The 16848-nt window shown below is 41.3% G+C and overlaps 1 pseudogene; it reads right to left on the bottom strand.

Moving 5' to 3' along the window:
- Positions 1 to 8923: 8923 nt before the first annotated feature.
- LOC106582513 (zinc finger CCCH domain-containing protein 15-like) lies at positions 8924 to 14261 on the bottom strand (annotated as a pseudogene).
- Positions 14262 to 16848: the final 2587 nt, after the last annotated feature.

Genomic DNA, 16848 nt, shown 5'->3' with positions numbered 1-16848 from the left:
TTCTGCTGCTACCCCTATGGATATTCTACCCCTTCTGCTGCTACCCCTATGGATATTCTACCCCTTCTGCTGCTACCCCTATGGATATTCTACCCCTTCTGCTGCTACCCCTATGGAATTCTACCCCTTCTGCTGCTACCCCTATGGACATTCTACCCCTTCTGCTGCTACCCCTATGGATATTCTACCCCTTCTGCTACTACCCCTATGGACATTCTACCCCTTCTGCTGCTACCCCTATGGATATCCTACCCCTTCTTCTGCTACCCCTATGGATATTCTACCCCTTCTGCTGCTACCCCTATGGATATTCTACCCCTTCTGCTGCTACCCCTATGGACATTCTACCCCTTCTGCTGCTACCCCTATGGATATTCTACCCCTTCTGCTGCTACCCCTATGGATATTCTACCCCTTCTGCTGCTACCCCTATGGACATTCTACCCCTTCTGCTGCTACCCCTATGGATATTCTACCCCTTCTGCTGCTACCCCTATGGACATTCTACCCCTTCTGCTACTACCCCTATGGACATTCTACCCCTTCTGCTGCTACCCCTATGGATATTCTACCCCTTCTGCTACTACCCCTATGGACATTCTACCCCTTCTGCTGCTACCCCTATGGATATTCTACCCCTTCTGCTGCTACCCCTATGGATATTCTACCCCTTCTGCTACTACCCCTATGGACATTCTACCCCTTCTGCTACTACCCCTATGGACATTCTACCCCTTCTGCTGCTACCCCTATGGATATTCTACCCCTTCTGCTGCTACCCCTATGGACATTCTACCCCTTCTGCTGCTACCCCTATGGATATTCTACCCCTTCTGCTGCTACCCCTATGGACATTCTACCCCTTCTGCTGCTACCCCTATGGATATTCTACCCCTTCTGCTACTACCCCTATGGACATTCTACCCCTTCTGCTGCTACCCCTATGGATATTCTACCCCTTCTGCTGCTACCCCTATGGATATTCTACCCCTTCTGCTACTACCCCTATGGACATTCTACCCCTTCTGCTGCTACCCCTATGGATATCCTACCCCTTCTTCTGCTACCCCTATGGACATTCTACCCCTTCTGCTGCTACCCCTATGGATATTCTACCCCTTCTGCTGCTACCCCTATGGATATTCTACCCCTTCTGCTGCTACCCCTATGGATATTCTACCCCTTCGGCTGCTACCCCTATGGATATTCTACCCCTTCTGCTGCTACCCCTCTGGACATTCTCCTACCCCCTCCCCGTTGCTCCCTGTATGGACATTCATTCAGGTACTTTTGTGACCCACTGTCTCTTTTCAGTCTTATGTTCCAATATTTGAAATAGTGGATTTTACATCGTATACATCGTTCACAGTCTTAGACCTTACATCCATCTCTTAAAGAATTCACATTGGAACACATGCGAATGTAGCCATGTTCTAAAGCAGTGAGTTAGTGTGTAAAAAAACAAACAGATTTCAACAATAAAATACTTTATTAACTTCAAGTGCTAAAAATAGTTGCTTACATTTAGGAAACACTTAAAAGACTTAAAAAAAACACACACAAGTTAAAAACAATATATAGACCTAGGCCCATATCATAAGATCCTTTGAGTAACTTTGGTTCAGGTTATGAGCCTTGTCTGGCAGCGAAACAGTTCATACAGCCTCATTAACTGCCTTTAAAAAAACATAGCTGATATGGCTGACTTGCTTAAACAAATGTGGTTTCTAATGACAATTGAGACGTACAAACTATGGCATAAGGGGACGACAAGTGGATAAGAGGCAATGCGTAATTTTGATTGAGCGAGCTAGGACGGACATAGTCAATATAGCTAAATATAGCAACAGAATTCAGAACATGGGCCGTTCTTACAGTGTTCTCCCTGTACACCAAGTCAGAACCGTAGGATAAATAAAGGGGGCACATAAGCAGACAATGAAAGTTCTTACAATATTCAATGATTACATTTGTCTAAAACAGGCTATAGGCTACATGTGCACCACCAAGTCAGAACAGTAGGCTAAGTTATGAGGGGGAAAGCAACCAAATTATTAGGGTGAGGCACATGGGCTACAAACAGCATATTAAACAACATACAGTTAGTATTTTCCATCTTGTTGTGTAATGTTTATGTCCAATGGCCGATGAGCACCAATACGTTTTATCTATAATTTCTCTTCATATGCCAAGGATTGAAAAGGATTTGACAGTAGATTTGACGTGATTCATGATGATGACTTAGCTTAGCTAGCTAAGATTTTGAAAGTATGATGTTGACATGATCAGTCTAATCAAAGCTACGGTAGATATAATGTGATTTGACGTAATTTTATCTGTGGCCAATGACCCTAAGCCTTCTTGGATGGGCACTTCTAATGTAACTCTATGGCAGCACCTAAAGGGGCTTGAATTTTTGAGCTCTCCCCATAGATTTTGCGGTGATGTAGTGTCCCCATGAATGACAGAACACTGAGCCAATCACAACAGAACTAGAGAACATGACCAACCCTTACGCTCTGTATTTTCTGCTGGCGGCCCCACCACCACAGAAAGCACTGAGCTAGGCTGAAACACCTGCATTTTGGAGCTGCCTTACTCATAAAAGACAAAAAGAGACCATGTTTGTATGCGGCTTTATTAACTAAATTACTATTATTTGTTTTACATTGTTTTCAAGCTGATATGTGACACGTATTTAGTGCCAAAATAACATGCAAAACAGGCAACAAAAAAAGTATCATTATTATAATAATTATTTTAGCGAAACAGGTGGTGCTCAATGACGCGTCACCCTGAATGACGAGTCGCCCTGAATGACGGGTCGCCCTGAATGCCGGGTCGCCCTGAATGACGGGTCGCCCTTAATGACGGGTCGCCACTGCAGCTAGCTGTCTTAACTTTGCTTCATCCCGCAACAAGCCATCTGTAAACAATGGCTCGTGGTGGGACGAAGCAAGCTATAACGGTACCTGTGTGCAACTGTGTAGCTAGTTAGCTAATATAGCGAGCAATAGCTAGCGATGAAAACAACTTTTTGATACTGTTGAGAAAATAACGCATGTACATGGTAGCTATCTTAAATGTAGTGAATCACGGCAGACTGAAACACTTTTAAAATAATCCTTCCCAGTCAGCTTCAAGCAGCCCAGACTGCTTTAGCCACAGAAGACAGAGCTGTGTCTATACCAGTAGCTGTATTCAGGATAACACTGGTATTTGAAAGCTGGAGCTAACTTTGCAATTAGTCCATGATGAAAATATTAGTAAATCCTATGGATATTTCAGATATCTGCGGTAAGAGAGAAGGATGTGCCATTTGACAGAAAAGCCTTGAGTGACAGAATGGTGTCGTACACATTCTTGTGAATGACCCAGCCCCCTCATTATCTCAACAAATCATGACTAGGCAAGATTCAGTATTTTCTCCATGTCTAAATATTGTCATGATTTGAAATTGTATTTATATTTCCAGATACGTTCGAGTTTGATATTAAGGCATGCATGAGAACACCAGCTGTTCCAGACGACTGTGTGGTCACGCTCTCCTTAGCCGATGTGAGGAAGACCTTTAAACAGGTCAATATTCACAAGGCCGCAGGGCCAGACGGATTACCAGGACGTGTATTCAGAACATGCACAGACAAACTGGCAAGTGTCTTCACTGACATTTTCAACCTCTCCCTGACCCAGTCTGTAATACACATACAGTACTTGAATGAGACGAGGGAAATTCAATTCAATCTCTGTAGTACAAAGTATATTCATTTTCCCCTCAAATAGCACTCCAGACTATTTTTGGACACAGTGGGCACAAAGGTAGTTAGTTAGAGCCTGTTTTGTAATAGCTGTGAGTCATTTGACTAAAGCCTGTCTAAATCCACCAAATCCTTGCTGCTTGACAATTATAGATGACTAACGCCGGGGATATTTCACTCATATTTGGCCATGTCTGAGTCTCATACAACTTCACTCTAAATAGTGTACTACTTTTAGCCAGGGCCAAAGAGCACCCTGCTCCCTAACTAATGGACTACTTTTAGCCAGGGCCAAAGAGCACCCTACTCATTACATAGTGCACTACTTTTGACCTGAACAGACCCCTAAAGGCAGGAGTATTGGGGGAGGGATGGAGGGATGCTAGAAGTAACGGAGGGAGGGATGGAGGAGGTTAGAAGTAATGGAGGGAGGGATGGAGGGAGGGATGGATGGATGGAGGGATGGAGAGAGGGATGGAGGGAGGGATGGAGGAGGTTAGAAGTAATGGAGGGAGGGATGGAGGGATGGAGGGAGGGATGGATGGATGGAGGGATGGAGAGAGGGATGGAGGGAGGGATGGAGAGAGGGATGGATGGAGGGAGGGATGGAGGGAGGGAGGGATGGAAGGAGGGATGGAGAGAGGGATGGAGAGAGGGATGGAGGAAGGGATGGAGGAAGGGATGGAGAGAGGGATGGATGGAGGGATGGAGAGAGGGATGGATGGAGGGGGTTAGAAGTTCTGGAGGGAGGGATGGAGGGTGGGATGGAGGGATGGATGGAGGGGGTTAGAAATAATGGAGGGATTTTGGGGTTAGAAGTAATGGAGGGATGGAGGGAGGGATAGAGGGAGGGATGGAGGGATAGATGGAGGGGGTTAGAAATAATGGAGGGATGGAGGGGGTTAGAAGTAATGGAGGGATGGAGGGAGGGTTGGAGGGGGTTAGAAGTAATGGAGGGATGGAGGGATAGAGGGGGTTAGAAGTAATGGAGGGATGGAGGGGGTTAGAAGTAATGTATGGATGGAGGGGTTTAGAAATAATGGAGGGATGGAGGAGGTTAGTAGTAATGAAGGTTAAGGATCAGGTACAGTAGGTTAAATGGTTTATGTGTTGTGCTTGGCAGACACTGCCCTCTGCTTGTATAGATGATTGAATTACAATATTGGAGAAATATTTAACACCATATACAGTCTCCGTACAGAATATAGGAGGTTAACATCATATACAGTCTCTGTACAGAATATAGGAGGTTAACATCATATACAGTCTCTGTACAGAATATAGGAGGTTAACATCATATACAGGCTCTGTACAGAATATAGGAGGTTAACATCATATACAGTCTCTGTACAGAATATAGGAGTTTAACATCATATACAGTCTCTGTACAGAATATAGGAGGTTAACATCATATACAGTCTCTGTACAGAATATAGGAGGTTAACATCATGTACAGTCTCTGTACAGAATATAGGAGGTTAACATCATATACAGTCTCTGTACAGAATATAGGAGGTTAACATCATATACAGTCTCTGTACAGAATATAGGAGGTTAACATCATATACAGTCTCTGTACAGAATATAGGAGTTTAACATCATATACAGTCTCTGTACAGAATATAGGAGGTTAACATCATATACAGTCTCTGTACAGAATATAGGAGGTTAACATCATGTACAGTCTCTGTACAGAATATAGGAGGTTAACATCATATACAGTCTCTGTACAGAATATAGGAGGTTAACATCATATACAGTCTCTGTACAGAATATAGGAGGTTAACATCATATACAGTCTCTGTACAGAATATAGGAGGTTAACATCATATACAGTCTCTGTACAGAATATAGGAGGTTATGACAACAGAAGGCCCAGTGTTATTTATGAATAGCAGAAAGGAGATTTGTACCTTTCTTCAGGATTATTAGTAGATTTCTCTCAGTGGTTTCTTATGTGCGGAATGTACTTTTAGTCATGAAGTTATTTGTTAAATGTAATAATTTAGAAAGGCTTATTCTTTCCTGAATACATTGTTGCAGGCAGCGTTCAGAGTATGACTGACCGAGCGAGCCTCAGCCCAGCCAACGACTACAGTATTTACAGATTAAAGGAGTGAGGCCTTCTCGTTTTCATTGAAAAAACAATCTGTCTTTTGTATTGTGGACCAGGGCAGTCATGCTTGTGGCTTTCTGGTTTTTGTGACCATGTGACGCAGCATGAATGTGTTCATTGTTGAGTCCCAAATGGCATTCTACTCCCTAAATAGTGCACTACTTTTGACCAGAGCCCTATGGAACCTAGTCAAAATTAAGGGCCTGGTCAGAAGCGTTGCACTATTTTGGGACGTAGACTAATGATTGTGTTGGTATCTGACTGACTGCCTGGCTACATGGGCACATTTACTAATGACAAAAGACTACTGGCCCATTTCAAATGGCATAATCATAGGACATTGGATAGACGTCCGGGGGTAATGATGCCAAGCCCTACCATAGGATAGATGCCCGGGGCTAATGATGCAAAGCCCTACCATAGGATAGATTCCCGGGGGTAATGATGCCAAGCCCTACCATAGGATAGATGCCCGGGGCTAATGATGCAAAGCCCTACCATAGGATAGATTCCCGGGGGTAATGATGCCAAGCCCTACCATAGGATAGATGCCCGGGGGTAATGATGCCAAGCCCCATCAAAACAAGATGGCCAACTATCAACTACTGTATAGGCTAAAATGTAAAACCAAACATAAAATAATGTCCGTCTCGTTCTCAAAAGTGAATAAATGACAGACAATATAAAACAAAACATTTTAGAGGTTATATCTGCAATTTACAATTCATCTTAGTATATTAGTGAGAAGAAAGTTAAAACCATATAGTACACAAAGATAGACTAACGCGAGTATTTCAGAAATCACCTCAGCTCCTCTCTGTCACCTTAACCACTGAGCACACACTGGTTAAATCAACGTTGTTTCCATGTCATTTCAATGAAATGACGCAGAACAAACGTAGAATAGAGGTTGAATTGACATCTGTTGCCCAGTCGATAGATAACACCTCAGCTCATCTCACCGTTCTCCTTTAAATCCTCAGTGTAAAAGTCAAACCAGAGTTAGAGGTGGCATGTAAATGGCATTCATTCATCCTTACATCAGCTTCTCTCTATGGATTGGTCATCCAGCTCAAATCAAACTTGATTTATTATCCTCAATAGACAAATCACAGCTACAGTGCTAACTGTTCACCCAGAGGTCTTGTTTTACAGAGTCATTCTCCTGTCTGGCTGTCACCATGTCTTCTAGAACCTGATTTACACAGTCATTCCCCGGTCTGGCTTTCACTGTCTTCTAGAACCTGATTTACAGTCATTCCCCGGTCTGGCTGTCACTATGTCTTCTAGAACCTGATTTACAGTTATTCCCCTGTCTGGTTTTCACTGTCTTCTAGAACCTGATTTACAGTTATTCCCCTGTCTGGTTTTCACTGTCTTCTAGAACCTGATTTACAGTCATTCCCCGGTCTGGCTGTCACTATGTCTTCTAGAACCTGATTTACAGTTATTCCCCTGTCTGGTTTTCACTGTCTTCTAGAACCTGATTTACAGTTATTCCCCTGTCTGGTTTTCACTGTCTTCTAGAACCTGATTTACAGTCATTCCCCGGTCTGGCTGTCACTATGTCTTCTAGAACCTGATTTACAGTTATTCCCCTGTCTGGTTTTCACTGTCTTCTAGAACCTGATTTACAGTCATTCCCCTGTCTGGCTTTCACTGTCTTCTAGAACCTGATTTACAGTCATTCCCCTGTCTGGTTTTCACTGTCTTCTAGAACCTGATTTACAGTCATTCCCCGGTCTGGCTATCACTATGTCTTCTAGAATCTGTTTTCTGGAATCCTCTAGAATTCAGACCTGTCGTGAGTGAGTCTGTTTTGAATTAGTCAACAACACACATATTCATTCAACATTCTATACATTTTCATCCTGATACAGGTATATGGATTATTTAAACCCAATGAGATCTCTGTAAGCATGAATGGCACAAAGACACATTTCAAAGAGGAGGAAACTCAGTATTAACCCGAAATATTACAAACAGATAGTGCTACTGTATACAATTAAATTAAGCTGCCAGAAAAGCCAGTATTTATGAAACACCTAGTCGACAATTTTAGGCCATGACTACAATTTATTAACAGCAAATCAAAATCACCAGGAGTAAAATACCTTGCTTTAAATGAATACAAATACTCATGAATCGATAGAACCAACTCAATAAATATTTAAGTTTTGAAGCCATTCCCACTTCTTTAGATCATGTTTAAAAGCCGTATGGAGGAAAAGACATGGCAGATCGACATACGTAAAATAAGAATGAGAATCTCCTGTTTAACTGTGATTACAGAGGGGCAGACAAACCAGATGCATGTAAAACACTCATTTGTAAAAGTTGCCAACATCTATTCCTCTAATAAATTCTGCTGGAAAAAATGATATTTTGTCTTTCAGATGGCAGACAGGGAACAAAGAGGGTTCTGCGATATTCCCCTTGCCCAGACTATTATTGTAATTGTTTGGACATAGTCATTCACTTCAAGCCTTGTGTACCATTGTACATGGAATTCAAAAGGTCTCGAGTGTTGAGCTCCTTCTCTAACTCATCCAGATCCTCTCCTGTGAACAGGTTCAAGTCTACATGGACCTCTTTCTGTGTCCCTGTCCTTCTCCGTGTCCTCCTCTCCCTCCTTCGTGCACTTCCGTTCTCCTCCACTCCTCCTGAAGCCTCACTTCTCAAGTTTATTTTCAGCAGGGAGAGGCAGAGTAGAGCAGGCCATGAGCCAACAATATCAGCGGATGAAGAGATCATTGAAACCAGCAGACCCCCCCCCCCTCCCCTGCACATTACTACGCCTAGTCAGATAAAATGATTACAACAGGAAATGGTATTAGATTAGACCGTTTTTACTGTTCGTATATCATCTAGCTCCTCTAACATGCTCATCAGGAGACAGTAAGTGACGTGATTGGAAGCCAACAGTTCCTTATTTCAGTTCCTTATTTCAAAAGTAGTACAGTTTTTCAGAGAAAAACTTTATTGGACTGATATCCTGTAGAAAAGGTAATCAAGACGGATTATACAAGTGTGCTCACCATCAGTGTCCTTAACTGGCCGAGGTCTGGTCTGCTGATGCCACTGTGATCCCATCATTATCCACCCCTTTAGGAACAAACATGGCCACATCAATGTTCTGGAAGTCTCCAGCATGTACTAGCTAAGACAGGGAAGCACATATAAATATCTTAATAGTAACAGACGTATTACATCCAAAATATCATTCAATAGGCCTATAGTCAAAAACACATCCAAAATACTGTACCATTCAATAGGCCTACAGTCAAAAACACAACCAAAATACTGTATCATTCAATAGGCCTATAGTCAAGACAAAAAACACATGCCATAACAGACATAACAACAACAATAGGATACGCTCTTCTTTATAACCTCGGTTTTCATTCCACATGGCATGATATTGATACATGGCATGATATTGATACATGGCATGATATTGATACATGGCATGATATTGATACATGGCATGATATTGATACATGGCATGATATTGATACATGGCATGACATTGATAGTAAATTTACCTCATGAATGTCACCATCACCATCATCATCACCCTTGGAATATTTTGTATCGTCTGCCTCTTCGTCATCATCACCCTTGGCATATTTAGTATCGTCTGCCTCTTCATCATCATCCACCAGGTCAGAGCGGAACTCAAACACGACCCCTCACTTGGAAAAGAGCGAGACATTTTCATGCCATATAGGCTGTCGCTACAGACAATGTTCAGGTCTGGACATTTCATTCCAAGAGCTTTGTAAACACCTTCTAGGAAACATTTCTTTTAATCTAATAATGTAAATGTAAATGTAATGTAAATCTGGTAGCTGAACTCACCACAAGTGACCTTCCAGGTGAGAAGTCATCCGTCTTTCTCTCCATGTCCCGCTCATCCTTAGCGATCCTCTCCTGTCTCTTCCTCTTCTTCTTTCAGGCTAGGAAAGTTTGCAGGGTGATGCGGGTGATGTTTGGACCCAGGGCTGATCGCGAGTGTTAGTGTTATTGTTGTTGGTGGACATTTATGAATAAGCATGAATAAACTATTTATAAACTATTAATAAGCATTTTACATGCATTTATAAAGGCTTATTCATGAAACTTGTTATAATAAAGAGTTAACTACAGTCAATTTCATTTCACAACTCTTCCTCCATTACATTAGGAATGATCATAGAAACAGAATGACATAGATTCTATTTCTATGGTAATGCTCATAGAAACAGAATGACAGATTCTACTTCCATGGTAATGGTCATAGAAACAAAATGACAGATTCTATTTCTATGGTAATGATCATAGAAACAGAATGTCAGATTCTATTTCTTTGGTAATGATCATTACATTTACATTTTAGTCATTTAGCAGACGCTCTTATCCAGAGCGACTTACAGTAGTGAATGCATACATTTCATGCATGTTTTTTTAGTACTGGCCCCCATGGGAATCAAACCCACAACCCTGGCATTGCACACGCCATGCTGACGTTGCAAACACCATGCTCTACCAACTGAGCCACAGGGAAGAATCGTAGAAACAGAATGTCATAGATTCTATTTCTATGGAAATAATCATAGAAACAGGATGAAATAGATTATATTTCTATGGTAATGATCATAGAAACAGAATGTCATAGATTCTATTTCTATGGAAATGATCATAGAAACAGAATGACATAGATTCTATTTCTATGGTAATGATTGTAGAAACAGAATGTCATAGATTCTATTTCTGTGGGAATGATCATAGAAACAGAATGACAGATTCTATATCGATGGGAATGATCATAGAAACAGAATGAAATAGATTATATTTCTATGGTAATGATCATAGAAACAGAACGTCACAGATTATATTTCTGTAGGAATGATCATAGAAACAGAATGACATAGATTATATTTCTATGGGAATGATCATAGAAACAGAATGAAATAGATTATATTTCTATGGTAATGATCATAGAAACAGAACGTCACAGATTCTATTTCTGTAGGAATGATCATAGAAACAGAATGACATAGATTATATTTCTATGGGAATGATCATAGAAACAGAATGTCATAGATTCTATTTCTGTGGGAATGATCATAGAAACAGAATGACAGATTCTATATCGATGGGAATGATCATAGAAACAGAATGAAATAGATTATATTTCTATGGTAATGATCATAGAAACAGAACGTCACAGATTATATTTCTGTAGGAATGATCATAGAAACAGAATGACATAGATTATATTTCTATGGTAATGATCATAGAAACAGAATGACATAGATTATATTTCTATGGTAATGATCATAGAAACAGAACGTCACAGATTATATTTCTGTAGGAATGATCATAGAAACAGAATGACATAGATTATATTTCTATGGTAATGATCATAGAAACAGAACGTCACAGATTATATTTCTGTAGGAATGATCATAGAAACAGAATGACATAGATTATATTTCTATGGGAATGATCATAGAAACAAAATTACATATGTTCTATTTCTGTGGGAATGATCAACCTACCTCATTCTCGATCAGCTCCTCCAGTGAGACCTCTTTCTCCAGATTCTCTTCCTTCTTCTTGATGAATCTGGCAGGAAGAGGATGGAGGTACATGCAGTTGATTCCTCCCCCCGGACAGACCCAGAACCAACCATACTTGTTGTTTTCTATGGCACATAGGAAGTACTTACACACCTATGGGGGAAACGCAATACTTCAGTCAACTGGCTAAATATCCCCTACGAGAGCAAACAAGCGTTTAAAAAAAAAAGTATTGTTACAATATTTGCATTTCACCTTTATTTATCCAGTAAGTCCCATTAAGGACAGAATACTTATTTTACATGCAAGACCGGTAATACACAAGACCGGTAAGTCTCCGTTTACGTTTGAGTTCTGGTTGAATTTGGTGACCAATATGCCTTGTATACTGTTTTTTAGGATAGTTATCATTGTTTTATAGCCCCATATACCACCCACCACTGCGACCTGTATACTCTCGTCGGCTGGCCCTCGCTACATATTCATCGCCAGGCCCACTGGCTCCAGGTCATCTATAAGTCTTTGCTAGGTAAAGCTCCGCCTTATCGCAGCTCACTGGTCACCATAACAACACCCACCCATAGCACGTGCTCCAGCAGGTATATCTCTCTGGTCACCCCCAAAGCCAACACCTCCTTTGTCCGCCTTTCCTTCCAGTTCTCTGCTGCCAATGACTGGAACGAATTGCAGAAATCACTGAAGTTGGAGACATATCTCCCTAACTAACTTTAAACATTAGCTTTCTGAGCAGCTTACCGATCACTGCAGCTGTACATAGCCCATCTGTAAATAGCCCATCCAACTACCGACCTCATCCCCATATTGTTTTATTTACTTTTTTTGCTCTTTTGCACACCAGTATTTCTACTTGCATATCATCATCTGCACATCTATCACTCCAGTGTTAATTTGCTAAATTGTAATTACTTCACTACTATGGCGTATTTATTGCCTTACCTCCTCACGCCATTTGCACACCCTGTATATAGACTTTTTATCTATTGTGTTATTGACTGTATGTTTGTTAATTCCATGTGTAACTCTGTGTTGTTGTTTGTGTCGCACTGCTTTGCTTTATCTTGGCCAGGTCGCAGTTGTAAATGAGAACTTATTCTCAACTGGCCTACCTGGTTAACTAAATAAATAAATATTACAATATGTAAAAAACATTGTAGCAATGGTATGCAATAAGCATGTATCAAGCAATGTTACAATATTTAGCCTACCAGTAATTTGTAAGTTGATACGTACAATCTGTTTTTTTTTTATTTTTGTCTTTCGTCTTCTTTGCCAGTCCATGTTTCTTGTTTACGACTTCCTCAAGCTTCTTTCTCATCCCAGTTATCCATGGTATCTACACAACAGCCGATTCATGTACATTTATCACCACAAACGTGATGATATAGTCCACAACAACAGACCTATGATTAGAAGGTTGCGAGAATACAGTGTTACCTTTTTCCAGGTCTTCATCTCTCCAATTTCGACGTACAGACTGAGCTTTTCACATTTCCTCTCAAGTGTCAGGTCGTGGGAGAACTTGCATTTATCCCCTTTAGTACACTGGCCTTGCTTCAAGAAAACACCGAGCACTGATTTGGGACCTGACCTGACAACAAGAATTAGGAGACATGGGGAAGAAGAATTGTGTGGCTCAGTTGGTAGAGCATGGTGTTTGCAACGTCAGGGTTGTGTGTTCGATTCCCACTGGGGACCAGTACGGGAAAAAAAATGTATGCATTCACTACTGTAAGTCATTCTGGATAAGAGTGTCTGCTAAATGACTAAAATGTAAATGTAAGAATTAGGAGACATGGGGAAGAAAAAAAACATTGCAATACTCACTCTAAATGTAGTGTTGATTTGAATATAATGAGAGGCAGTTATTACACCATTTTATATTTCGGGGTGGGCCTAGTATGTATAGATGTGGAAAATAAGCAATTGGAAAATTAAAGAACAGGACACATTTTTTACAACCCTGCCTCCATCCTATTCGCTCTATCATAAGTAATCCAGTAACTTTTGACCGGCTTGAAAAAGCTTGTTCAACTCTTCCAGCTCCTTCTTCTTGTCAATCGTTTAATTCTTATCACCTTCAGCAGCTGCAACCTGGAGACTTTACACACACAGACACACATTGTTGACTTGCTACAAGTGCATTATTATACTATAAGAGGTGAGTTGGGGGTTGCACAGACTGGACCACAGACACAACAAAAACCTATTGGCTTCTGTTATAATCTCCACCCGGCGCAGCCAGAAGAGGACTGGCCACCCCCTCATAGCCGGGTTCCCTCTCTAGGTTTCTTCCTAAGGTTCTGGCCTTTCTAGGGAGTTTTTCCTAGCCACCGTGCTTCTACACCTGCATTGCTTGCTGTTTGGTGGTTTTCGGCTGGGTTTCTGTTCAGCACTTTGTGACATCAGCTGATGTAAGAAGGGCTTTATAAATAAATGTGATTGATTGTCTAGGATCTGTCTAGAAATATTGTGGTCCTCCTTTGTTAGTTCTTCATACCCTCCTGTACAAACATGTATAGTACATGTATAGTACACATACACATGCACCTGTCTTGCGATCTGCCGTCCATACTTGACTTGTGGTCCCGTGTTGCTCAGTTGGTAGAGCATGGTGTTTGCAACGCCAGGGTTGTGGGTTCGATTCCCACGGGGGACCAGTACGGGGGGAAAAAATGTATGAAATGTATGCATTCACTACTGTAAGTCGCTCTGGATAAGAGCGTCTGCTAAAATGTAATGAGTGACAGTTTTGATGAACTTGTTCCTGATCCGCACTCCTTCTGACAGCTTCTGCTGGGTCATGTCTAGATGGGATACAGGCTTTTATCCTCACTCTTTCACCTCAATAATCTTTTCCATCTTCTTCCTTTCATTTTTTTTTTTTTTTACTACCTGCTGTTGGAGCCGGTTTCTTTGGTGTCAATAAATGAATCCAAGCTCTGCTAATGTGATGGTGTTATTGTTAGGGCTTTTGTCAAAATGTACTTTTCGTAGCAGGTTTAGGAGAACATAGGCATCGGTTTAGAATAATTAAGGCTAGTAGGTTAGTATAATTAGGTTAAGGTTAGGAAAATGGTTAAGGTTAGCTAAAATCCCCCCAAAATCTACTTTTGATGTCAATTTGATAAAACCTGTATCATATCTAGACATAACCCAGCAAAAGCTGTCAGATGGTTTCCACTAGTTATCCCAGCCACAAAGTCAAAATAGTCAAAATATCGTAAAAATGTATAATATTTTTGTTGTTGTTGCCTTTTGTTCTTAATTTAAGGTTTGGGTTAGGCATAAGGTTAGCAGTTTGGTTAAGGTTAGGGTTGGGGTTAGGTTTAAAATCAGATTTTAAGAAGGTAAAATGGTAGAAATGGGGGGTACTTCGTATCTCTGCACATTGATCTGGTACCGGTACAATGGCGCTGGAGGGGATGGATGCCGTTTTACGGGCTCCGAACCAACTGTGCTATTTTGTTAGGTTTTTTTTGCATTGTTTGTAACTCATTTTGTACATAATGTTTCTGCTACCGTCTCTTATGACCGAGACGAGCTTCTGGACATCAGAACAGTGATTACTCACGTCAAACTGGACGAAGATTTTTACTTTAATGAGTTCGACGCGAAGGATATAGGCCCAAATCCGCGTCATCAGCTTGAAGAAAAGACGGAGGAAAATGGGGAAGAGGGCAGCGTGTAAGAATTTCCCGACGAGTAGGTTAACCACCACTTCCCTCCGTATTATTGGCCAACGGGACATTAAAAACTGTAATATCTTATGTTTCACCGAGACCTTGCTAAATGAAGACACGGATAACATAGAGCTGGCTGGCTTCTCCGTGCATCAACAGGACAGAGCAGCTATGTCTGGTAAGACGAGTGCGTCTATTTGTCAATAACTGCTGGTGTCTAATATTAAAGAAGTCTCAAGACAAACGCTCGGCTGAAGTAGAAAACCTATGATAAGCTGTAGACAACATTATCTACAAAGAGAGTTCTCATCAATATTATTCGTTGTCATCTATTTACCACCACAAATCACTCAACAAGCTGTATAAGGCCATAAGCAAACAAGAACATGCTCATCCAGAAGCGGCGCTCATAGTGGCCGAAGACTTTAATGCAGGAAAACTTAAATCCGTTTTACATCATTTCTACCAGCTTGTCACATGTTGACCAGAAGAAAAAAAAACTCTAGACCACCTTTACTTCACACACAGAGACGCATGCAAAGTTCTCCCTCGCCCTCCGTTTGGTAAATCTGACCAATATTCTATCCTCCTGATTCCTGCTTACAAGCAAAATCTAAAGCAGGAAGTACCAGTGACTCGCTCAATATGGAAGTGGTCAGATGAAGCAGATGCTATGCTACAGGACAGTTTTGCTAGCACAGACTGGAATATGTTCTGGGATTCATCCAATGGCATTGAGGAGAAAACCACCTCAGTCACCGGCTTCATCAATAAGTGCATCGATGACGTCATCCCCACAGTGACCGTACGTACATTTCCTAACCAGAAGCCATGGATTACAGGCAACATCCGCACTGAGCTAAAGGCTAGAGCTGCCGCTTTCAGGGAGTGGGAGACTAATCCGGATGCTTATATGAAATCCCACTATGCCCTCAGACAAACCATCAAACAGGCATATCATCAATACAGAACTGAGATTGAATCCTACTACACCAGCTCTGAACCTCGTTGGCTGTGGCAGGGCTGGAAAAATACTATGAACTACAAAGGGAACCCCAGCCGCGAGCTACCTAGTGACACGAGCCTACCAGATGAGCCAAATGCGTTTTATGCTCGCTTCGAGGCAAGCATCCCTGAGGCATGCATGCGAGCACCAGTTGTTCCGGACGACTGTTTGATCACTCTCTCTGTAGCCGATGTGAGCAAGACCTTTAAAAAGGTTAACATTCACAAAGCCTCTGGGCCAGACGGATTACCAGGACATGTACTCAAAGCATATACACTGTTCTTTCCGCTACTGCACAGCAAGCGGTATCGGAGTGCTAAGTCTAGGACCAAAAGGCTCCTTAAAAGCTTTTACCCCCAATCCATAAGACTGGTGAACAATTAATCAAATGGCCACATGGACTATTTACATTGACCCCCCCTTTGTTTTTACACTGCTGCTACTCGCTGTTTATTATCTATATTATATAACAACAAAAAAATCACAAAGATATTTAGTAAATATTTTCTTAACTCTATTTCTTGAACTGCATTGTTGGTTAAGGGCTTGTAAGTAAGCATTTCACAGTAAAATGTGATTTTATTTTATTTTATTATCTTTTATTTTACTCCTCTTGTGTTTCTATTTTTTTTTAAACTCTGCACCGTTGGAAAGGCTCGAAAACAAGCATTTCACTGTGAAGTATACACCAGTTGTATTCGGC

Source organism: Salmo salar, chromosome 21 (assembly GCF_965601325.2).
Source record: "Salmo salar chromosome 21, fSalSal1, whole genome shotgun sequence".
Lineage (NCBI taxonomy): Eukaryota > Metazoa > Chordata > Actinopteri > Salmoniformes > Salmonidae > Salmo > Salmo salar.
This window is presented reverse-complemented; position numbering and strand designations above follow the sequence as displayed.